This window comes from Heptranchias perlo, unplaced genomic scaffold, assembly GCF_035084215.1.
Source record: "Heptranchias perlo isolate sHepPer1 unplaced genomic scaffold, sHepPer1.hap1 HAP1_SCAFFOLD_73, whole genome shotgun sequence".
In the NCBI taxonomy this organism is placed as follows: Eukaryota; Metazoa; Chordata; class Chondrichthyes; order Hexanchiformes; family Hexanchidae; genus Heptranchias; species Heptranchias perlo.
In genome coordinates, this window is record NW_027139761.1 from 1683020 (window position 1) to 1708347 (window position 25328).

General features: G+C 44.5%; 3 non-coding genes across 3 annotated transcripts; 2 read left to right on the forward strand and 1 right to left on the reverse strand.

The window, feature by feature from the left end:
• Positions 1–3894: 3894 nt before the first annotated feature.
• Positions 3895–3986, reverse strand: trnar-ucu (transfer RNA arginine (anticodon UCU)). Its single transcript is given in 2 exon segments — positions 3895–3930; positions 3950–3986. It is a non-coding gene; the product is annotated as a tRNA-Arg (tRNA).
• Positions 3987–6603: 2617 nt separating this feature from the next.
• trnar-acg (transfer RNA arginine (anticodon ACG)) lies at positions 6604–6676 on the forward strand. The gene has a single exon. It is a non-coding gene; the product is annotated as a tRNA-Arg (tRNA).
• An 11672-nt stretch (positions 6677–18348) lies between these two features.
• trnav-cac (transfer RNA valine (anticodon CAC)) lies at positions 18349–18421 on the forward strand. Its single transcript has one exon. It is a non-coding gene; the product is annotated as a tRNA-Val (tRNA).
• Positions 18422–25328: the final 6907 nt, after the last annotated feature.

Below are 25328 nucleotides of genomic sequence, written 5' to 3' on the forward strand. Positions count from 1 at the left end.
TCGCATTTTCGCAACGCTTCAGTATCACTCTGTTTTATCGCGGGGCAGTCTTTCAGGGATGGTCCATTCACTGTGTGTAAAATAATATTTATCACAGAATGAACACACCACAGAAGGAGGCCATTCGACCCATCAATTCCTTACCTGCCTTTTGGAAGAACAATCCCATTGGTCCCATTCCCCCTCCCTTTCCCCGTGACCCTGCGTTTTCCCCTTCAAGTATTTATCAAATTCCTTTTTGAAAGCCACGATTGAATCTGCTTCCACCGCCTTTTCAGGCAGCGAATTCCAGATCATAACCATTCGCTGCATAAAAAAAGATTTTCCTCATGTCGCCTTTGGTTCTTTTGCCAATCACTTCAAATCTGTGTCCTCTGGTTCTCGACACTTCCGCCAATGGGAACAGCTTCTCTTTATTAACATTATCGAAACCCTTTATCACTTTGAACACTTCTATCAAATCTCCTCTGAACCTTCTCTGCTCTCAGGAGAACAAACCCAGCACGGCGCAAATTAGCTCCAATTTATTTATTTGGGCATTAAACAAAACGTGAAAGACTGGCAAGGCGATTTGCGAACAAAGCTTGTTGCTTTAAGACAATAAATCTCATCGCTGTGATGGGCGCTGGGTTCAAATCCGACTAATGATAGAATTTCTGGCAATGTTCATTTTGACCTGTTCGCAGAAAACCCGCTTGTAGTGCGATGGAGCAGAGGATGTGAAAGAAGCTGAAAGTGAAAGTGCGGATATTAGTTTGATCACAGTGACTGGACACGTTTCCACAGGTAAGGGCCTCTCACACTTAAGATTCTTTCCAGCAGAGTGGGACAGGTGATTAAAGTGACCGGACTCTCGCGGCGCAATCAGTCAGTGCGCGGTCCTTATATGACAGTACATGATCGGGAAATGGCGAGATTGTTAATTCGAGTCTCAGCTAAGTCAAACAATCCTTTTGCTTGTGAACATTTCGACCAGAGTTGAAGGTACAATTGGTGTGCTCCAAAATGCACCGACTTATTTGAATTGACATGTGGTTCCTCCGGACAAATCTGTTGCAAAGTTTAGTATTTTTTTTTATTCGTTGATGGGATGTGGGCGTCGCTGGCGAGGCCGGCATTTATTGCCAATTCCTAATTGCCCTTGAGAAGGCGGTGGTGAGCCGCCTTCTTGAACCGCTGCAGTCCGTGTGGTGACGGTTCTCCCACAGTGCTGTTAGGAAGGGAGTTCCAGGAATTTGACCCAGCGACGATGAAGCAACGGCGATATATTTCCAAGTCGGGATGGTGTGTGACTTGGAGGGGAACGTGCAGGTGGTGTTGTTCCCATGTGCCTGCTGCTCTTGTCCTTCTAGGTGGTAGAGGTCGCGGGTTTGGGAGGTGCTGTCGAAGAAGCCTTGGCGAGTTGCTGCAGTGCATCCTGTGGATGGTACACACTGCAGCCACAGTGCGCCGGTGGTGAAGGGAGTGAATGTTAAGTGTGGTGGATGGGGTGCCAATCAAGCGGGCGGCTTTATCTTGGATGGTGTCGAGCTTCTTGAGTGTTGTTGGAGCTGCACTCATCCAAGCAAGTGGAGAGTATTCCATCACACTCCTGACTTGTGCCTTGTAGATGGTGGAAAGGCTTTGGGGAGTCAGGAGGTGAGTCACTCGCCGTAGAACACCCAGCCTCTGCCCTGCTCTAGTAGCCACAGTATTTATATGGCTGGTCCAGTTAAGTTTCTGGTCAGTGGTGACCCCCAGAATGTTGATGGTGGGGGATTCAGCGATGGTAATGCAGTTGAATGTCAAGGGGAGGTGCTTAGACTCTCTCTTGTTGGAGATGGTCATTGCCTGGCATTTGTCTGGCGCGAATGTTACTTGCCACTGATGAGCCCAAGCCTGGATGTTGTCCAGGTCTTGCTGCATGCGGGCTCGGACTGCTTCATTATTTGAGGGTTGCAAATGGAACTGAACACTGTGCAATCATCAGCGAACATCGCCATTTCTGACCTTATGATGGAGGGAAGGTCATTGATGTTGCAGCTGAAGATGGTTGGGCCTAGGACACTGCCTTGAGGAACTCCTGCAGCAATGTCCTGGGGCTGAGATGATTGGCCTCCAACAACCACTACCATCTTCCTTTGTGCAAGGTATGACTCCAGCCACTGGAGAGTTTTCCCACTGATTCCCATTGACTTCAATTTTACTCGGGCTCCTTGGTGCCACACTCGGTCAAATGCCGCCTTGATGTCAAGGGCAGTCACTCTCACCTCACCTCTGGAATTCAGCTCTTTTGTCCATGTTTGGGCCAAGGCTGTAATAAGGTCTGGAGCCAGGTGGTCCTGGCGGAACCCAAACTGAGCATCGGTGAGCAGGTTATTGGTGAGTAATTGCTGCTTGATAGCACTGTCGACGACACATTCCATCACTTTTCTGATGATTGAGAGTAGACTGATGGGGCGGTAATTGACCGGATTGGATTTGTCCTGCTTTTTGTGGACAGGACATACCTGGGCAATTTTCCACAATGTCGGGTAGATGCCAGTGTTGTAGCTGTACTGGAACAGCTTGGCTAGAGGCGCAGCTAGTTCTGGAGCACAAATCTTCAGTACTACAGCCGGGATGTTGTTCGGGCCCATAGCCTTTGCTGTATCCAGTGCACTCAGCCGTTTCTTGATATCACGTGGAGTGAATCGAATTGGCTGAAGACTGGCTTCCGTGATGGTGTGGATATCGGGAGGAGGCCGAGATGGATCATCCACTTGACACTTCTGGCTGAAGATGGTTGAAAATGCTGCAGCCTTGTCTTTTGCACTCACGTGCTGGACTCCGCCATCATTGAGGATGGGGATGTTTGCAGAGCCTCCTCCTCCCGTTAGTTGTTTAATTGTCCACCACCATTCAAGACTGGATGTGGCAGGACTGCAGAGCTTTGATCTGATCCGCTGGTTGTGGAATCGCTTAGCTCTGTCTATAGCATGTTGCTTCCGCTGTTTAGCACGTATCTAGTCCTGAGTTGTAGCTTCACCAGGTTGGCACCTCATTTTTAGGTACGCCTGGTGCTGCTCTTGGCATGCTCTTCTACACTCCTCATTGAACCAAGGTTGATCTCCTGGCTTGTTGGTAATGATAGAGTGAGGAATATGCCGGGCCATGAGGTTACAGATTGTGCTGGAATACAAATCTGCTGCTGCGGATGGCCCACAGCGCCTCATGGATGCCCAGTTTTGAGCTGCCAGATCTGTTCTGAATCTATCCATTTTAGCACGGTGGTAGTGCCACACAACATGTTGGATGGTCTCCTCAGTTCGAAGACGGGACTTTGTCTCCACAAGGACTGTGCGGTGGTCACTCCTACCAATACTGTCATGGACAGATGCATTTGCGACAGGTGGATTGGTGAGGACGAAGTCAAGTAAGTTGTTTACAGGAGGGAGGCTGCGGTTTTGGAGACTCAAACTATGATTTTGATCCATCTCTTAATCTTGGGATCAAACTGGAGCTTCAAACCAGCACCTTTGACCGCTCAGCCAGGATACTTTCCATCCTGCACTGCAGGAGGAGTTTTACAAGAATAGAATTACAGCAAACAAGAATTCTACTCCTCAAGCACCAATGCTCGCACGGCAGCAGGATGCATGTGTCCAGTTAGAAACCTGTCTGAAGGAACATGCAGTCTGATAGAGCCAGAAGTCCAGCAGATTGACTTTCGGTCTGAGCAGAGGATGAGTCTCCTCCTTGAGAGTGTTTCACCAATCCAGCTCAGAGTGGATTTAGAATCATAAATTCGGGTGTGACTGGAGCCACTTGTGTGAGATGAAGTGTCGGGGGCAGTTTCCCATCCTTGACGGACATTAATGATCCTGTTGCGGTTTTGCTGCAAAATTTCCCTTCCCAGCTCCCGAAACTAAAATTCAACTCTGGTGGGACTCGAACCCACAACCTTTGAATATCTCCTCCAATTATTAAGTAGAAGTCCAACACGCTATCCATTGCGCCACAGAGTCAGTTATGCATTAGGTGGGAGTGCGGGGATCCTGTGCTGTGGTTGAGGCGGTCATGCTGCTCCTGCTTCCGCCTCTCACATTCCCAGAGCCGCGGCGGCAGTCTGCACCGATCACCCTCCAATGGATCCGGCTCCAGCCGCTTGTTGTGGTCCTGGTGCAAGAACAGTCGCGTCTGCCTCCACATGAGAAGGATGCGTGTTTTGAACCAGGGTGAAATCACAGCATTTTCACTGTGGCTCAGGGTCCTGCTGATAGATTTTGGATCAGGACAGTGTTTTAGTGATGGGATGTTCAGTGTTTGTGCAACAATATCAAAATTAAGTTTGAGACATTAATGAGCTTTTTTTCTGTTACTTTCGATTTACACCCTCTCCAGTTTTATGTAGAAACAGTTAACAATGTTTAAGTGATGTGGTGTGCAGCGTTTGTGGAATCAGTGTAATTAAATTTGATACTTTCATCTATTCTTTCTCTAACCCAGACTCTGATCATTAGATTTGTAGCTTCACCCTGTTTAAAATAGGTTACTCAGTGATATAAATAAATCAGTTACAACCCCGAAACCTCAGCGGGTATATTTGTTCCAATGCTTTGTGATGGTCTCGATTTTCATTCAAATTTTCAATCAGCAAATCCCAACGGGTGCTTTGGAATTGACAAACTAATTTATTATTTGGCTGGTTCCTGGAAATTATCCAGTGGGGATTTCCTTACCTGTACAGATATAGTTATAAATAAATTCCATCATTCCACAAATGACAGTTGTGTAAATAAATATATCTCGATATCCAACATGGGAAAGCAGCTCTTCATGTTCTTAAACAAATTTCCTCATTTTATTTTATTAATCCACTTACGTTTCAATGTAGAACATATATTCAGAGTATCCCTCTAAACTTAAAGAATAGTAAAACAATTTCAGGTTTTACAAACACATAACACGCTGTCGTATAAGTAAGATTAAGTCCGACTTTGTGAAATTTGTATTCTAATTGTCTTTATGATGGTGCGAAAAATATTTCTAGATGTCCGTCCCCAACTTAACAGAGAACCTAAGATGAAAACCAAAAGGATTTTTCAAAAACTATTTGGAGCGATTTGATCGGTTCCACTTCTCCTTTCGTTAATTGTTACCTTTTGATAATTGTTCATCTTGATCCGTTTGCTTCATTTTTTTCAGTCATTTATGGTGAATTTCTATCCGCTAACGATCTTAAATATGTGATTTGTTTGTTCCCTCCATCTTGACTTGTGATTTGTTGACCTTCAGGTAAAAGTCTGAAGCAGAAATGTGTTTATATTCAGGAGTGACTCTGAAGTGTGAGACCGAGAGGTGATGCCGGATGTGTGACCGGGAGAACAACCGCTGGAGGCACCCCATGTGGCATTGCACATGGTAAGTCGGATGACAATGTTTTATATTGACTGAACGGCTATGTGTATAACACACAACGGATTTTACTGCTGCTTTAACTCTACAAAGTATAATCACCATAAATGATCAAAGTCTCAGATCAGTTCGAATTCAATTACTGTTGGTGAGGCGAGTTTGTACATTGGAAGGAGTTTATACATTTACAGCTCCAGGTAAACCTGCAAACCTCCCTCGCCTGTCGGTGACGTCACCATGAGACGTCTACGTTCCTTTGCGCTTCTGGACTTCTGAGGTGTGATTGAACCTTCCCAAAAGTTTCCTATAATTAGTAAGGAAGGAAGGTATCAGTGTAAATGGGAGATCGAAACGTGGATGATTCACTGGGTAACCATGGGAACCGGATCCAATGCTCATTCCAGTTATTTGTCCAGCAGGAAACATAAATCATTCTCTTCAACTGTACTCGCCCGAAGGAAAAGGAAACAAACAAAACTGTTCGGTTCTTTGTTTTAGCTTCTTCTGCTGGTTTACGTTCACTCACCGAGAAAGTGACAGAGAGAGACTGATAGATTGGATTGGCTTTTTCACTTTGTGATCGATTACACTTTGAACTTATTACAAGAGACGGTTCCATCCCAATTGTCATGTGCCTGATATTCTCATTAATACTAAGATGTGTTCAAAATGAGTTTCTACTAATTTTACAAAAGCTGAACAGCGTAAACTGCTCTGAAACGAGTATCGCTTCGCAACTTTTAATGGAGATGGGTTGCTGGTTGTAACTAAAGTACTTTCTAAAATCAGCCCTCTGGAACAGTATCCTCGAAACGTGTTTCGGAGACATTGTATGAGAGGTCCGTCTGTACAATGAAGGAGCACTTCCGCACTGCAGTTCTGGAATCCTTTCCTTGTTGACTCCGAAACGAATACAAATATTATTTTTTTAAATGTTATTTCGTTGCTGAACTCACAAATTGGGTAAATATCACATCGGAGGCTTAAGTCAATAAAGGACCCGACGAAACAGGCACTTTGAGCAGCGAAGCCACGGAGCCAAATCAAGCTGCAAAATCACCATCTCCTCTCACTGATACCTGTCAGATACTCGCCACTGTCTGTTGGAGATTGAGGCCGTTTGGTTCATTTCTGTTTCTCTTGTCTGTTTCGCTGTGTTCATCTCTGTGTCAACCTGTCGGTAGATTTAATGAAAAATTAAATAAAATACAGTCACTGCCATCACATGGGCCAGTAGCGCAATGGATAACGCGTCTAACTACGGATCAGAAGATTGTAGGTTCGATTTCTACCTGGCTCGGATTCGTGCAATTTTATCGCTGACACTGGGGAACGAAGAATCAAATTTCGTAATAAGATATTGTTTATGGTGAAGCAGGAAAGAAAACATTCCATCTTGAAAGATTTAGGTTCAATTACAAAAAGAAACTGTAACCACAACGTTTTCCAACAAGCCGTCTTTTAGTTTGATGTCAGACACACGAACATTGCAGCACGAGTTGGAGACACCGCGCTGATGATCTTCAGGTGTATCCGGGCCGTTCAGACACTTCGTGTGACACAAGAGCTTTCCAATCCCCGCTCGCTCCTGGACGCCGAGACGTTCGTTAAAAGCAGCATTCACCGACAGGACCGCTATTCCGCTCCCGTTGCCGGTCTGCGGGAAATCCGATGCTGAAAATACAAAGCAGGACGGACAGTATCTGGAAAGCAGTTAAACTTTCAATGTTCAGAATTTGATGAGAACTATCAACAGGACTTTGGGTACATATAAAGTGGGTGTGGTGTTGCAGTGCGCTGTTCCTTTATAAACTGTGGGAGTGTAGATATGAGTGCGATGTTTATATATGAACTGTGGGTGTGACGATTAGAGTGCGATGTTTATATATGAACTGTGGGTGTGTAGATATGAGTACGATGTTTATATATGAACTGTGGGTGTGTAGATATGAGTACGATGTTTATATATGAAGTGCGGAATGACCGGGAGGGGCAATTCCTCCCGGGGTTATACGTTCTTCCAACATAAGGACACAACGTTCAATTAACAGTGGGGCGGAAATAGCTCAGTTGGGAGGGGGTTAGATTAAAGGTCTAAAGATCTCGTGTTTGGGCAGTTTGAGTTATTTAGTTTCTGCTTCTTTGAATCCTAGAATCATAGAATGGTTTTAGCACGGAAGGAGACCATTTGGCGCGTCGGGTCCGTGCTTGCCCTCTGCAAGAGCATTCCAGCTCGTCACACTCTCCCCGCAGTTTACCCGTAGCCCAGCGCATTTTCCCTTCAAGTACTTATCCAGTTCCATTTTGAAAGCCACGATTGAATTTGCCTCCAGCACTCACTCAGGCAGTGAATTCCAGATCTTAACTACTCGCTGTGTAAAATCGTTTTGCCTCATGTCGACTTTGATTCTTTTGCAATCACCATAAATCTTTGTCCTCAGGTTCTTGACTCTTCCGACCATGGGAGCAGTTTCTCTCTATCTGCCCTGTCTTGACTCTTCATGATTTTAAATACATCGACCAAATCTCCTCTCAACATTCTCTGCTCTAAGGAGAACAACCCCAGCTCCTCCAGTCTATCCACTGAACTGAAGTCCTTCATCCCTGGAACAATTCTATTAATCTCTTCTGCACCCTCTCTAAGGCCTTCACAGCCTTCCTAAAGTGCGGTGCCCAGAACTGGACACAATACTGCAGTTGTGGCCGAAGCAGTGTTTTATAAAGGCTCATTGTAACTTCCTTGTTTTTACACTCTATGCCTCTATTTGTAAAGCCCACGATCCCGTGTGCATTTTTAACCGCTTTCTCAATTTGCCCTGCCACCTTTAAATATTTGTTCAGATTTCTCGGTTCTTGCAACTCCTTTCGAATTGTGCTCTTTAGTTTATTCCGCCTCTCCTCGTTCTTCCTCACAAAATGTATCGCTTCGCACTTCTCTGCATTAAATTTGATCTGCCATGTGTCCGCCCATTCCACCAGCCTGTCTTTGTTCTATCACTGTCCCCCTCGCTGTTCACTACACTTCCAAGCTTTGTGTCATATGCTAATTTTGAATTTGTGCCCTGTACACCAAAGTCCAAGTCATTAATATATATCAAGAAAAGCAGTCGTCCGAGTACCGACCCGTGGGGAACAAGCCTGTCGACCTCCCTCCAGTCTGATAAACAACCGTTCACCACTGCTCTCTGTTTACTGTCACTTAGCCAATTTCATACGGTCACAGCCCCTTTTATTCCATGGGCTTCAACTTTGATGACAAGCCTATTATACAACAATTTATCAAACGCCTATTGGTAGTCCATACATATCATGTCAACCACATCGCCCTCATAGACTCTCTCTCTTACTTCAACAAAAAACTCAATCAAGTTAGTTAAACACGATTTGCCTTCAACAAATCCGTGCTGCTTTCCTTAATTAATCCACACTTATCCAAGTGACGATTAACTTTGTCTCGGATTATCGTTTCTAAAAGTTTCCCCTTCACCGAGGTTAAAGTGACTGGCCTGTAGTTCCTGGGTTTTTCCATACACGCCTTTTTCAACAAGGATGTAATATTAGCAATTCTCCAGTCCTCTGGCACCACCCCCGTATCTAAGGATGATTGGAAGATTATGGCCAGCACCACCACAATTTCCACCCTTCATTCCCACAGCAACCTTGGATACATCCCATCCGGACCAGGTGACTGATCTACTTTAAGTACAGCTGGCCTTTCTAATACCTCTTCTTTAACAATTTATAGCCCGCCTCGTATCTCAACTACTTCTTTTACTGTAACTTTGCAGCATCTTCTTCCTTGGTAAAGACCAATGCAACGTACTCATTGAGTACCACAGCCATGCCCTTTGCATCCATGCGTAGCTCTCCGTTTTGGTCCCTAATCAGTCCCACCCCTCCTCTTCCTACCCGTTTACTGTTCATGTGCCAAAAGAAGACTTTTGGATTCCCTTTTATGTTAGCCACCAGTCTATACTCATACTCTCTCCATGCCCCTTTTTCCCTTTTTACTTCCCCTCTGAACTCTCTACATTCAGCCCGGTTCTCACTTGTATTATCAAGTGACATCTGTCCTACGCCTCTTTTTTCTGTTTCACCTTACGCTCTATCTCTTTCATCATCCAGGGAGTTCTGGCTTTATTTGCCCTACTTTTCCCCCTCGTGGGAATGTACCTAGACTGTACCTGAACCGTCACTTCTTTAAAGGCCGCCCATTGTTCAATTACAGTTTTCCATGTCAATCTTTGATTCCAATTTACCCTGGCCAGATGCGTTCTCAACCCACTGACATTGGTCCTCCTCAATTAACTAATTTAACTCCAGATTGCTCCTTGTTCTTTTCCATAAACCTGATGGATTCTAAACCTTATGATACTCTGATCGCTGTTCCCTGAATGTTCCCCCATTGACATTTGCTCCACTTGGCCCACCTCTTTCCCCAGAATCAGATTTGGGTCGATTCTTGCGTTTAGTTACAGTGAAATTTTAAATCCGCCACGTGAGGATTGGGGATGGAATAGAAAGGAATCGAGTTTGGCAAAAAGTTCGATCATATTCCTTTAGCTTTTATTTCTCATTCCCTTCTGCCTTTTTCTCTTGGTTTTGTCTCCCCCGTTTCCAGGTGACCATTTGATTTAATGCAATTGTACTAAACTGTTGCCTTTTCCAGATCTCGGGGCGGTCAGACCCGCTCTGTCTGTCTGTTACTGCTTCTGACCATTAATGGGAACATGCCGCGAGTTAAACGGTTATCTGCAAACCAGAGGGAGACAAATAAAAAGAAATATCTGTTTTTTCCGCCCCAGGGGCAAAGATGCAATCGATGTTAACCAGAAAATTCCCTTGACTCTGAGTGTGGATTTGCTTATAAATGTAGGATTTCAAGAGTTGCAAAAAACGGAAACAAATCCAGTGAGCTTCTGATGGCCCGTACGGGGATCAAACCCGCGATTAGGACTAACCAAATGAGCTAACGACCCATTCTAATACTCCGTTATTGATTTGAATTATGTTTTGTACCTGTACACCCGTTGGCAGTGGTTTATGTACATGGACCCTTACATTTGTCTACTCCTCCACAATTCCCAGCTTCTCGCCATTTAGAAAATACTCTGATTTATCTTTCTTAGGACCAAAGTGGATGACCTCGCACTTTCCCACATTGAACTCTATTTGCCGCAGTTTTGCCCACTCTCTTAATCTATCAACGTCACTTTTCAACTTCCTGCTTCCATCCACATTACTTATTGTGTCACAGGAAAGCTGCGTGTTCAAATCACGCGGGGCTAACAGTTGCTTTTAGAGTTGATCGGATTCTGGATGTTCCAGAATGAATGTTTTATTTGCTCATTTTAATTATACGGAACCTTGCTTTAAAGTCTGTCTCCCGAGTTCTCCAGTTTCAGGAAGGTGTCTCTTTCTGCCCTCGACTTTTACATAGAGTCTACAGCACCGAAACAGGCCATTCGGCCTAACTTGTCAATGCTGGCGTTGATGCACCACACGAGCCTCCTCTCACCCTTCCACATCTAACCCGATCAGCATATCCTTCCAATCCTTTCTCCTTCGTGTGCTTAACTAGTTTCCCTTTAAATGTATCCATGCTATTTGCCTCAACTATTCTTTGTGCCAGCGTGCTCTACATTTCGACCACACCCTGGGTAAAGAAGTTTATCCTGAATTCCCCATTGGATTTATTAGTGACTATCTTATACTTATGACCACTAGTTTTGGACACACCCACAAGGCAAGTGGAAAGATTTTCTCTCCGTCTACCCGATCAAACCCTTTCATTATCTTCGTAACTTCCATCTGTTCAAGCCTCGGCCTTCTCTTTTCTGGAGAAAAGAGCCTTAGCCTGTTCAGTATTTCCTGATAAGTAAATCCTCTCAGTTCTGGTATCATCCTTGTGAATCTTATTGCACCTTCCCCAATGTCCCTATATCCTCCTTACAATATGGAGACCAGTACTGTGCCCAGTACTCCAAATGTTGTCTAACCAAGGTTCTCTACTAGTTTAATATAACTTCTCTGCTCTTCAGTTCTATCCCTCTAGAAATGAACCCCATTGCTTAGTTTGCTTTCTCATAGCCTTATTAACCTGAGTCGTGACATTTAATGATTTGTCGATCTGTACCCTTTGCTCCTCTCCTCCATTTAGACTCTTATTATCCAGCAGTATGTGGCCTACTTATTCTTCCTACCAAAATGCAACCCCTCACACTTATCTATATTGAAATTAATCTGCCATTTACACGCCCATTCTGTAAGTTTACTAATGTCTTCCTCTATTTTTCGCATTTTGCGTTTGTATTAACCACAGCTCCCAATTAGATGTCGTCCGCAAATTTTGAAATTGTACTTCCGATTTCCGTGTCCAAATCATTAATGTAAATTTTGAACAACAGTAGTCCCAGCACCAATAAATTGTGAACAAAAACGGCCCCAGCACCGATAAACTGTGAACAACAGTGGTCCCAGCACCGAGAAATTGTGAACAACAGTGGTCCCAGCAACGATAAATTGTGAACAACAGTGGTCCCAGCAACGATAAATCGTGAACAACTGGTCCCAGGGCTTTTGACCTTGAACTGCAGTTGAAACTTTTGCATAAAATGAAAAGAAGTCCCCAAATCGCCCCACGTGAATCTCAAACGCTTTGGGAAGAAGTTCAGTACAAACAATCAGAACTTTAAAGGCACCTCAGTGACCTGCACTTGCTTAGAATGAGTTTTGTTCGCCATTGCATTCGATCGTGAAACTGCTCTCCGCTTTCATCTCACTGAAGCAGAGAATGGCCACTTTGTATCTGTCAGCGTGTAAGTGACGAGGTTGGGCTAAGCACGGGTCTTATCCAATTTTTGAAATATCACCAAGCGCCGGGGAAAAGAAACTTAGAGTCGAACTGTCCCTGTAAGTGATGAGTTGAAGGGAATATCGATCCAAGCAGATCTGGACAGCGCGCAGTGCAGTCTCACAGGAGTTCCAAATCCACCGTCCAGCCACTCGGCAATCACAAATTTTAACTGAACTTTACTCTGGCCCAGAGTCACCCCCTGAAATCCAGCCTTTCTCGGGCACATTTTTTTCTTAATATCATAACCACTGGTTTAAAAGAGAAAACTGCCGTCCGTTTCACTGCAAGTGCAAGAGATAACTTTGTCGACACCGTGTAGTGTCACAGACCGGTTCGTTGGACCTGCTCATTTCACCTCATCTCATTTTCAGCAAACCAGAACGTTACTGAAATAGAGGATGGTGAATCACAGCTCGAAAAATCAATGCTGTCTATCACTGCGTGAACGAGTCTTCCAACATACAGGCATTTCGGGGCAAGGGGAGTTTGAAGTTCAGAAATAAGACAGTACAGATTTTCACTCGTGCAAACTGCACACCCTTTATTTTGCAAAAGTAAACTGATGGTAAGACCGCTGTTATATTCATCGCTGCAAGCTGAAGCTTTCGCTCGGTGAATTAATGGTTCAGTGCGCAAGGCATCGTGTTTCTATAGCGCAATTGGTCACTGTTAATTAATAATGGTCGGTGGTTCAATTCCACTCACAGAGAGAAGGGGGTAACTGTTACCTTAACATTCATTGTCTCGCATTGCTGGATTTCTAAAGTGCTGCTACCAGCTGAGCACGGCTGATATTCCAACATTTAGCCTGCGGTCGGAGAGCAGGCACACGAACAATAAATAAAAAAACCTGAGATTGGCTTAAAGGAAATCAGAATTCTTCTTGACAGACCAGGTCCGAAGAGAAGACTCACTGTTTGCCGGAGGGCTGTCTCGCTGTAACGTGGATATTTCTGCAGTGAGCGAGATTCAAACTGTTTCCCATTTTTCCGCAATGAATATCACTCCCCTTACTTTGGAAAAGTAAAATGGTATTCACATTTCGACAGGTTTCAGTTGATTTATGAGGGATCATTAAAGGATCCTGCAGCGCTGCCTCCGTTAACAACAGCAGTTCTAAGCCGCATCTCAGAAGCAGCAACGATCCCATCAGTTTTTTGCTGTTCCCCAGCTCCCGCAGTGAGTGAGGCCGTGAGAGCAGCACCATTCAGGCCGCCTGTCCGGCCCTGCTCTCTCCAATCACCCGCTGCCGATGGAAAGCAGCGAATGCAGTCTCAGACCGAGCATTATTGCCCCTCCCTGGGAAACTGGATACCACGGCCCGACCAAACGTCCCCATACACCGAGCACAGGCAGAGTAAACACCGGCGAGTTTATATATTGATCAGACGGCCTTCCAGCAGGATAAAGCGTGAACCAGAGAGAGTGAAACTGCCATTGGGCCTCACTGAGAAAATCGGGGTCAGTAAACTCGAGATTCTGGAGTCAGGATGAGCCAGCGGTTGAGGTCGCTGTATTCAGATCGCAGTTTCCCTGGTGGTGTGGTTTTGAATCCTCAATCTTCACATTCAGTCCTTTGCTTGTACGAAATTCTATCTTGTTCCTTAGGCTGGAGGTGATTTTTCTGCCCAGTTGATTTGCTGCTTCCAGAAAACCAACCCGACATCCGTCCCCGGCAGGTTTGTTTTTATTGGTTGTAAGAATGTGTCGTGCTTGGGGTCAGCAGAACACGGCCCGTGGAATCAATCCATTGTGGCATTGACCAGTTGTTCCAATACCTTAGCCACGAGCCTCATCTGGCTAAATGGGAATCCAGATGTGGCTAATTGCAATTGCAATTATTAAATTAAAATGAGTCATGGACACGGCCTTTAGGCCTGTGATCTCAATACTCATATTCGCATGTGGACTTAAATCATTTTGTGTGTTGTTGATAAAATGGTGAAAAGCAGAGTGTGCGAATGTTTTTGATGGTTGTGAGTGCTTTACTTCCTAGGTTACTGAATGGTGGTCGATGTTTGTTGTTAAATATACACAGGTGAAGTGCATCTCACTGTATATTGTGCGTGTGCAAGATGTTTTCTGCTAAAATTCGTTCATGTGACTTAAACAATGCCACCATAGCCACACCTGCGGCTAGTCAGCAATTTCTCTTGGACAACACTGACATAGAGGATGGCCGAGTGCACTGAGTCCGGACATTGATGCTTCAGGACTGTCAGGGTGGGATTCGATTTTCGTCTCTAACAAACTTTCCAGAGCAACGGAAAGATTGTCGGCTGCTGTTGCATAAACATCACAGTCAAACAAACACACACTGTTTGTATATACTCACTTGAGGTTGTATAAGAGTGGGGGGCACTCGTTGATGTACTTTAACTGAGGCGGCACTAGTTGTGGTTGTATGATAGAGTGGAGCAGACGTTGCCCTTCTGTATTACTAAGGTGGGGAATTGAACACAGTCTGCACCAGATACCTTGCATCACAAGCACGGAACATTTTTAACCAAGTCCTAAAATACCGCCTTTAAATGAGAACGGGTGACAACTCAACACAGGGAAAACACAACAAACACATTAAAGTTCAGACTGTCACTTGGTAACCAAGGTGGACAGCCAACAAAGTGGAACATTGTTCAGGGATGTCCTGTTCACAAAAGGCTGGAAAAAGCCAATCCGGCAAATTAACACCCCATCAGTCTACACTCAATCATCAGCAAAGTGATGGAAGGTGTCGTCGACAGTGCTATCAAGCGGCACTTACTCACCAATAACTTGCTCACCGATGCTCAGTTTGGGTTTCGGCAGGACCACTCGGCTCCATACCTCATTAAAGCCTTGGTCCAAACCTGGACAAAAGAGCTAAATTCCGGAGGTGAGGTGAGAGTAACTGCCCTTGACATCAAGGCAGCCTTTGACCGATGTGTCTTCAAGGACACATCGGTCAAAGCTGGAATCTTACCTGGCACCAAGGAAGATGGTAGTGGTTGTTGGAGGCCAATCATCTCCGCCCCAGGACATCACTGCAGGAGTTCCTCAGGTCAGTGTCCTCCGCCCAACCATCTTTAGCTGCTTTATCAATAGCCTTCCCTCCATCATAAGGTCAGAAATGGGGATGTTCGCTGATGATTGCACAGTGTACAGTTCCATTCGCAATCCCTCAAATAATGAAGCAGTACGTGCCCGCGTGCAGCAAAACCTGGACAGCATTCAGCTTAAGGCTGATGAGTGGCAATTAACATTCAAGTGCCAGGCAATGACCAACTCTAACAAGGGAGAGTCCAACCAACTCCCCTTGACATTCAACGGCATTACCATCGCCGAATTCCCCACCATCCACAGCCTGGGGGTCACCATTGATCAGAAACTTAACTGGACCAGCTACATAAATACTGTGGCTACAAGAGCAGGTCAGAGGTTGGGTATTGTGCGGGGAGTGACTCATCTCCTGACTCCCCAAAATCTTTCTACTCTCGACAATGTACAAGTCAGGAGTGTGATGGAATACCCTTCGCTTGCCTGGATGTGTGCAGCTCCAGCTTGAATCAAGAAGCTCGACACCATCCAGGACAAAGCAGCCCGCTTGATTAGCACCCCATCCACCACCCTAAACATTCACCCCCTCCACCACCAGCGTATCGTGGCTGCTGTGTGTACCATCCACAGGATGTACTGCAGCAATTCGCCAAGGCTTCTTCGACAGCACCACCCAAACCCGCGACCTGTATCACCCAGAAAGTCTAGGGCATATGGCACATGGGAACAACACCACCTGCATGTTCCCTCCAAGTCACAAACCATTGCGTCTTGGAAATATATCGCCGTACCTTCATCGTCGCTGGGTCAAAATCCTGGAACTCCCCACCTAACAGTACTGTGGGTGAACCTTCACCACACGGACTTCAGCGGTTCAAGGAGGTGGCTCACCACCACCTTCTCAAGCACAATTATGGATGGCCAATAAATGCTGGCCTTGCCAGCGACGCTCAAATCTCATAGAATCGTAGAATGTTTACAGCACGGAAGGAGGCCATTCGGCTCCATGCAATTGTAATCCAGCTAGTCCCACTCTCCCGCCCTTTACCTGTAGCCCTGCATTTTTTTTCCTTTCAAGCACTTATCCAGTTGCCTTTGAATCTGCCTTCACCACCCCCTCGGGCAGTGCATTCCAGATCCTAACCATTCGCTGTTTAAAAACGTTTTTCCTCATGTCACCTTTGGTTCTTTTGTCAATCACCTGAAATCTATGTCCTCTGGTTCTCGACCCTTCTACCATTGGGAACAGTTTCTCTCTATCTATTCTGTCTAGACCTATCATGATTTTGAATTCCTCTATCAAATCTCCCCGCAACCTTCTCTGTTCCAACGAGAACAACCCCAGCTTCTCCAGTCTGTCTAACGTAACTAAAGTCCCTCATCCCTGCAATCATTCTAGTAAATCTCTCCTGCACCCTCTGTAAGGCCGTCACATCTTTCCTGAACTGCGGTGCACAGAACCAGACACAATAGACCAGTTGTGGCCGAACCAGTGTTTTATAAAGCTTCATCATGGCATCCATACTTTTTTTCTCGATGCCTCTATTTATGAAGTCCAGGATCCCGTATACATTTTCAACCGCATTCTCAACCTGCTCTGAAGCCTTCAACGATTTGTGCACATAAGCCACCAGATCTCTCTGGGCCTGTACACATTTTGGAGTTGTGCCCTTTAGTTTATAATGCCTCTCCTGGTTCTTCCTACCGAAATGTATCATGTCGCATTTTTTGTGTTAAATTTTATCTGCCACGTGTCCGCCCATGCCACAGGCCAATATATAACCTCTTGAAGTCTGTCACCATCCTTCACACTGTTCATTACCCTTCCAAGTTTTGTGTCATCTGCAAATTTTGAAATTGTGCCCTGTACAAGCAAGTCCAAGTCATTAATATAAATCAAGAAAAGCAGTGATCCCAGCATTGACACCTGGGGAACACCATTGTACACCTCCCTCCAGTCCAAAAAACAACCAATCACCACTACTCTCTGCTTCCTGTCCCTTAGACAATTCTGCATCCATGTTTCTACTGCCCCCTTTGACCCATGGACCTCAATCTTACTGATAAGCCTACCGTGCGGCACTTTATCAAACACCTTTTGAAAGTCCATATGCACCACATCAACTGCGTTGCCTTCATCTACCCTCTCTGTTAACTCAACAAAAAACTCTATCATGTTAGTTAAACACGATTTGCCTTCAACAAACCCATGCCGGCTTTCCCTAATCAATCCACAGTCGTCCAAGCGTCTGTTAATTCTGTCCCGGATTATCGTTTCTAAAAGTTTCCCCACCATTGAGGTTAAACTGACTGGCATACAGATGCTGGCTTTATCCTTACATCTTTTTTGAACAAGGATGTAACGTTTGCAATTCTCCAGTCCTCCAGCACCACCCCCGTATCTGTGGATGTTTGTAAGAATATGGTCAGTACCTCCTGCTATTTCCACCCTTCCTTCCCTCAGCAGCCTACGATGCATCCCATCCGGACCGGGTGACTTATCTACTTTAAGTACAGCTAGCCTTCCGAGTACCTCTTCTTTATCAATGTTTAGCCCATTCAGGATCTCAACTGTATTTACCTTTACCGAGACTCTGGCAGCATCTTCTTCCTTGGTAAAGACGTATATAATGTATTCATATAATATCTCTGCCATCCTCTCTGCCTCCATGAATAGCTCTCCTTTATGGTCCCTTATCAGAGTACGGCTCCTACTGCCCGTTTAATGTTTACATGCCAGTTTATGTTGGCCGCCAGTTTATTCTCACACTCTCTCTTTGCCCGTCATTTCCTTTTTCACTTCCCCTCTGAACTTTCCATATTCAGCCTGGTGAATGAATGAATGAAAAACATGCTGGATTTCCGTCAGTCTGAAACAGAAAGTTATTGGTTGATGAATGGCGATTTGAACAACTATTCGTCTTTTTACTGAGTTTAATGAGCTTTGCGAAATTAATACAACAAACTATTTTGTGAAACTTAATCCCCTGAATGGGACCCGGCCCCGTCTCCCAGCACTGAGAACATTTGAAGACGGCAACTATCTTCCGAGCATTTCGTATAACCGTTTGCACAGCAGAGTTTCCGTAGTGTAGTGGTTATCACGTTCGCCTCACACGCGAAAGGTCCCCGGTTCGAAACCGGGCGGAAACATTTTCAAAACGTCATCCACTAAAAATCAATAAATATGAAAACACGCAAGATTTCACTCTGAAGTGAAATATGAATAAAATACAGAACCGGTATATTTTCCTTTCTCTGTCCAGTTCTGCACACACTCAAACATTACACAGATACCGAAAATATACCTCCCTCACTTCAGTTTCCTGCCCTGCCTGTGCAGAAATCTCCTCTCAAAGCTACTCATTGCGACTGGTTTTTGTTGATTTGTGAGAGATTTTTAAAGGACCCTGAAGAGCTGCCTCGGTTAATAACTATAGTTCTAAACAGCATGGCAACCGCGGCAACAAACACATCCGTTTTTCGAAGTTCGATGTTCCCCAGCTCCCGGATTGAGTGAGACCACGACAGCAACGACATTCAGGCCGCCTGTCCGGCCCCGCTCCCTCCAATCACAGGTTGCTGGCGGAAGGCCGCAAATACCGCCTCAGACAGCGCAATACTGCCGATCCCTGGGAAACAATATACCACCGAAGCTTTGACAACACATCGCAGGCATCATTTGTCCCGCAAACATAGATACTTGCCAGCTGTTTCAAAGTTTATTGCCTGAACAAGGATTTGATTTCTGCACACTCAAATCACCAGCCGCTTATAGAAATCTCAGAGTCTACCGACTGAGCGACCCAGGCTCAATATACGAAAAAGATCCATTGTACAAATTTATGGTAGGACTCTGAATTAACCTTCGTGAACGTCGAACTGAGTTGAAGATCCCTTTTATAAAATTCTCAGTAACGTGTTGAGGAGAATCCTTGTTTCTGTTGAACAAGAGGTAAGAAACATGGACAGTGAACTCGTGAGTTTACAATTCTTCTTGTTTGTGCCAAATGTCTTCTCATTCGTTAGCACCAATTAAAATAACCCTTTATCCAGTGGCTCAAAAGCTAAACTTGCCCCACACGGGAGTTGGAAAAGGCCTCTCGACCTTTCATGTATTAACATCTGTAAGCTGAATAATTTCATCCGTTACACAGTGACACCAGGCAGCAGATTTCCCTTCCAAATTTTCCCCACACGAAACTTCCACCCGATGAATATCCGCTGAACGAAAAGAAGAATTGTGTGTTTGGTTCTTCAGATTTAAAGATTTCGTACCGGCGCCTTTGCCATATCAGCTGACGCTAATCGCCCCCTCTCCCCCTGTGAACAAGTAAACTCGCACCTACTGTTGTAAGACGGTAGGCCAGAGGAACCCAAGTGCCCACATGGGAACACTAAGAAGCAGATGCGTGACGGAACATACCAGTTGTACCTTGAACTCCGGTCAAAATGTTCGGAGTAAAATGTTCGACTGTTCTCGGTGAGGCTGAAACTCACAACCTGGGCATTTCTGAAGCTGATAAAAGTGCTGCACGCTGACCGCTTGCGCTACAAGAGCTTCGAGATCTTTCTCCGATTTCTCCAAGAAGCCTCCAATCAAGATGCACTTCGATAAATATCCGCAGTGGCCTTTAAAAGCTGTGGAATCTGAAACAAAACCCCAGAAGATAAGAACTTTTAATTATATTATTATTAACTTAGGGACAATTTTTGATGGTACTTTAAGGAGGATTTGGGGAAAGTGTGAGACGAAACTGGGAAACTCTCCCTGGGCTGTCGTTGATTGAGGAGATGGGCGTTATTACATTTGAAAACCGAGGCTCGGAACTTTCTGATGGAGCAGTGTGACAGAAGATTGTGGTTCGTGACAGTTGCCGGTGAGATCGAGAGGAGAGGGAGAAAAGTCAAAGTCACAGCTGTGACAGCTCAAGTGCTCCGCTTATCTGTAATATTTAAAAAGTAATGTACACTACGGGGCAAACCGATTTGGTATCGCTTATAAAAATATTAAAAGACACGGGGTCAAACGCGGATTTGTGAAGAGGGAATGGTTTTAACCCCCAAAGCGAAATCATTCCACATGAATCTGAAGTGTCTTGGGGAAAACGGCAGTGCGAACCGTTACGTTCGTGTCATGACTTGAAAGACCCACCAATTACCGACAGTATCTTTGAACGAGTTGTGTCAGCAAAACCGTGATTGAAGCCGCTTTGCGTTTGTCAAACGTGTAGGTGACGATATTGGGATTGATAAAGGTCGATTTCAATTATTTGAAATATCACTATACGTCATGACCCGAAAATCGACTGTAAAATCGAGTTTTTCCGATCAGTCCTGAATTGAAGGGAAAGGCGCACCAATCAGATCAGGGAAACGAAGAGCAGAATAGGTGAATGAAACTTGCACGATTGAAAATCCCTGTTTGTCGGAAGATTCAGTCCCCAGTGGTGGAGAGGATTGGTATTTCGAGCAGTTATTCACCAGCCTCAATTTCAGTAATTTCCCGTTGCTGACAATGAGATGAGTCGAAATGAGCAGGTCCAACGAGCCAGTCTGTAACACAGGCCAATGTCTCAGTGCAGCTCCTTACCCAGTCACTGGGCTCCATTATAGCCGCTCCTGTCAGCAACACACAAAGAGAAATTGTAAATCTGAAACAGAAAGAGATAATGTATAAAACTTTATATCTACCACCAGGTTTTCCCTTTTTTCGGCTTTTAAAACAATCTGTTTCACAGTTTGTCAAACCCGAAACAGCCTCTGGGATTTGCCGATTGTAATTTCAATGGAAATTGCGACCGTCACTAATTATCGGAACAAATATACCCGCTGAGGTTTCGGGGTTGTTATTGGTTTATTTATATCAGTGAGTGACCGATTTTAAACTAGGTGAGGGTCTAAACCTGAGGTAAGAGCCTGGGATAGACAAGCGATTCTTCAATGTATCAAGTTAAATTACACTGATTCCACCAACACTGTACATCACATCCCTTAAACATTGTTACCTGTTACTATATAAAACTGGTGAGGGTGGAAATGGGAAATAACCGAAAAAAACCTTAATTGTATCAAACTTATTATTATTATGATACAAACAATGTACAGCCTATCCCTTAAAAAAGATTCAATGTAAAACCAGTCGCCAGTCCCAGAGCCGCTGTGCCCGTGATGTGATTTGCATCCGATTCGGACTGACTTAGTATCAGACGCGCTCCCGTCAACAGTAAACGGATGGGGCCAGATTCATAAGAGAAAAATGAGGACCGACCTCCGCATAACCTGTCCTCATAATTTAACCATTTTAGCCCCGATATCATTCTGGTGAATCTGCGCTGCACCCTCTGCAAGTCCAATATTTCATTCCTGAGATGTGGTGCCCAGAACTGAATGCAATACTTTAAATGGGGTCTCAGCAGGGATTTCTATCTGTAACATTCTTCCCCCCTTTGAATCCCGGTTTCCATGAAATAAAGGCCAACATGCCATGAGACATTTAAATTCATTTTTCTAACATTCCACTGGCTTTTCGCGATTTCTGTACTTGGACCCCTAAATCTCTCTGCTCCTCCACAGTTCCTAGATTCTCACCATTTAGAAAATACTCTGATCTATCTTACTTCAGTCCAAAGTAGATGAGCTCACACTTGCCCATTTTGAAAGTTTGAACAGACTGGGGCTCTTCTGTATAGAAAAGAGAAGGCTGAGGGGTGACCTGATATCGGACTTTAAGATTATGCAAGGGTTTGATAGGTTAGACGTAGATAAGGTGTTTGCACTTGTGAATGCGGGGACTCCAAATCATTGGGGCCATGATTATAAGGTAGTCACTATTTAATTCAATATGGCATTCAAGAGGAACACATTCACCCAGAGAGTGGTTAGAATGTGCAATTCGCTCCCACAAGGAGTAGTTTAGGCGAATAGCATGGATTCGTTGACGGCGAAGCTAGATAAACACATGGAGGAGAAAGGAATATAAGGGTCTGCACATACGGTTAGATGAGGAGGGGTTGGCGGAGGCTTGTCTGCAGCATAAACACCGGCATAATCTAGTTGGGCCGAATTGCCTGTTTCCGTGATGTACATTCTTTGTAATTCTATGTAACTCCATCTGCCACAATTTTGCCAACTCACTTAATCTTTCAGTTTCCCTATGCTTCCATCTACAATATTCACTGTGACACCTAACTTGGTGTCAGCGACAAACGTGGATATAAGAACATAAGAACATAAGAAATAGGAGCAGGAGTAGGCCAATCAGCCCCTCCAGCCTGCTCCGCCATTCAATAAGATCATGGCTGATCTGATCCTAACCTCACATCTAAATTCATGTCCAATTTCCTGCCCGCTCAACGTAACCCCTAATTCCCTTTACTTCGAGGAAACTGTCTATTTCTGTTTTAAATTTATTTAATGATGTAGCTTCCACAGCTTCCTGGGGCAGCAAATTCCACAGACCTACTACCCTCTGAGTGAAGAAGTTTCTCCTCCTCTCAGTTTTTAAAGAGCAGCCCCTTATTCTAAGATTATGCCACCTAGTTCTAATTTCACCCATCTTTGGGAACATCCTTACCGCATCCACCCGATCAAGCCCCTTCACAATCTTATATGTTTCAATAAGATCGCCTCTCATTCTTCTGAACTCCAATGAGTAGAGTCCCAATCTACTCAACCTCTCCTCATATGTCCACCCCCTCATCCCCGGGATTAACCGAGTGAACCTTATTTGTACCGCCTCGAGAGCAAGTATGTCTTTTCTTAAGTATGGACACCAAAACTGTATGCAGTATTCCAGGTGCGGTATCACCAATACCTTATATAACTGCAGCAATACGTACCTGTTTTTATATTCAATCCCCCTAGCAATAAAAGCCAACATTCCGTTGGCCTTCTTGATCACCTGCTGCACCTGCATACTAACTTTTTGACTTTCTTGCACGAGGACTCCCAGATCTCTTTGTACTGCAGTACTTTCCAGTTTCTCACCATTAAGATAATAACTTGCTTTCTGATTTTTTCTGCCAAAGTGCATAACCTCACATTTTCCAATATTGCATTGCATCTGCAAATCTCCGCCCACTCACCCAGCCTGTCGATATCCCCTTGTAGTTTTTTTATGTCCTCCTCACTCTCTACTTTCCCTCCCATCTTTGTATCATCTGCAAACTTTGATACGTTACACTCGGTCCACTCCTCCAAATCGCCAGAATATGCGGCAGTCTATTCCGTCGTCTACGTCATTTATACACCGGGTCTCTTCCTCCCACCTTCTAACCAACTCCCAACCCGTTTCGATAGGTTGCTTTAAATTCTACGCGCTCCCATTTATGTTAACAGTATCTTCTGTGGTACCTCATCGAATCCTTCTGGAATTCAATATTATATAACATCCATAGACACTCCATTATCTACCACGTTAGATATATCTTCAAAAAGTTCAACTAGCTTTGTTGGACTTGACTTACCCTTTATAAATCCATGCTGGTTCTCTCTGATTATTTCATATTTATCCAAGTGCTCAGGCATTCCTTCCTTAACAACGAATACTGGTAACGTCCCCACCACGGACGTCAGACTAATGGGTCTATAATTTCCAACTTCATCTCTGCTACTCATCCTAAATAATGGAGTGACATTGACAATGTTTCAATCAAAGGACCAATTCCTGAATCAAGATATTTTGAACGATCATGACGAAATCATGTACAATTTCCTCGCCTATTCCTCTTAGTCCCCTCGGGTGGTAACGATCAGGTCCTGGAGATTTGTCTATCTTTAATCTAATTATTTTCTCCATTTCCATGATTTTACTTGTACTGAATCCCCATGATTTATTTACAGTTGTCCTCGTGTCTCTGGTATGTTAGCTTCATTTTGTTCTGTGAAGTAAATATTTAGCAATTCTGCTATTTCCTGATATTCAATTACAATATCACCTCCATCTGTCTTTAAAGGTCCCACATTACTCTTAGTCACCCTTCTTTCTCTTCATGTACTGGTAAAAATCTTGATTGTTGTCCTCATTTTCCCTCACAGGTTTTTCTCCTTTTCCCTGATTGTTCCTCTTCCGGTTTTTAGTTTCAGCACCGCAAGAAATAATACTTTGCAATAAAGTTCGGCTCAATAGTTCTTTACTGTCAGAGAGAGAATTGTCTGATCCCCGAATTTATTTAATGTAACAAACACAAGCACACATAATCATCGGTGTATCAATGCACTGATGGATACACAAAGATGAACACAGCGAAAAAATGCAGGAAGTATCGGGATGCACAGGTGAACGGACAAGCGAAATCGACAAAATCAAACGGTCTGAACCCCGAACAGACAATAACGTGTCGCTGATAGATGTTATTGAGAGGAGGTGTGAACAGGTTGTCACCAATTGGCGCTGTGGCTTAGCTGGTTCAAACATCTGTCTAGTAAACAGGGGATCCTGGGTTCAGCTCCCAGCAGTGCCTTATGCAACTTATTATTTTCACCTAATTTGTGGAATTAAGCGACAAAATAACACTGTGGTGTTTGGATTTGTTCAGGTTTCAGGCGGGAAAAGATATCAAGATGACTGCTCAAAAACACACTTTCATTATTCAGACAGACCTCTCATTGAATGTGTCTGTAACACGTTCTTGTTTCTGGTCTCGTTGGGGTCGGGGTATAATTCACGATTTGAAGTTTAAACCCGAAAGTAGTCCTAATTCTGACCGAGACTTGTGATCTTGACCAGCGGTGCAAGCTTTTGAAAACTGGAAAGTGAAAGTTTCCAAATCACTCCACCTGAATCCCCGGGCCCTGACGAAATATATCCCAGGCTGTTAATAGAAGCAAGGAAGGAAATAGCGGAGGCTCTGACCATCGTTTTCCAATCCTCCCTGGTTCCAGGTGTGATGCCGGAGGATTGGAGGGCTGCTAAAGATGTACCGTTGTTTAAAAGGGAGAAAGAGATCGATCGAGTAATTACTGGCCAGTCAGAATAACCTCGGTCAGGCTGAAGGTATTTCATTAAATCTACACTGTACTTCCTCCACAGCCAATACTGGGAGGAGGGGACTCTTGA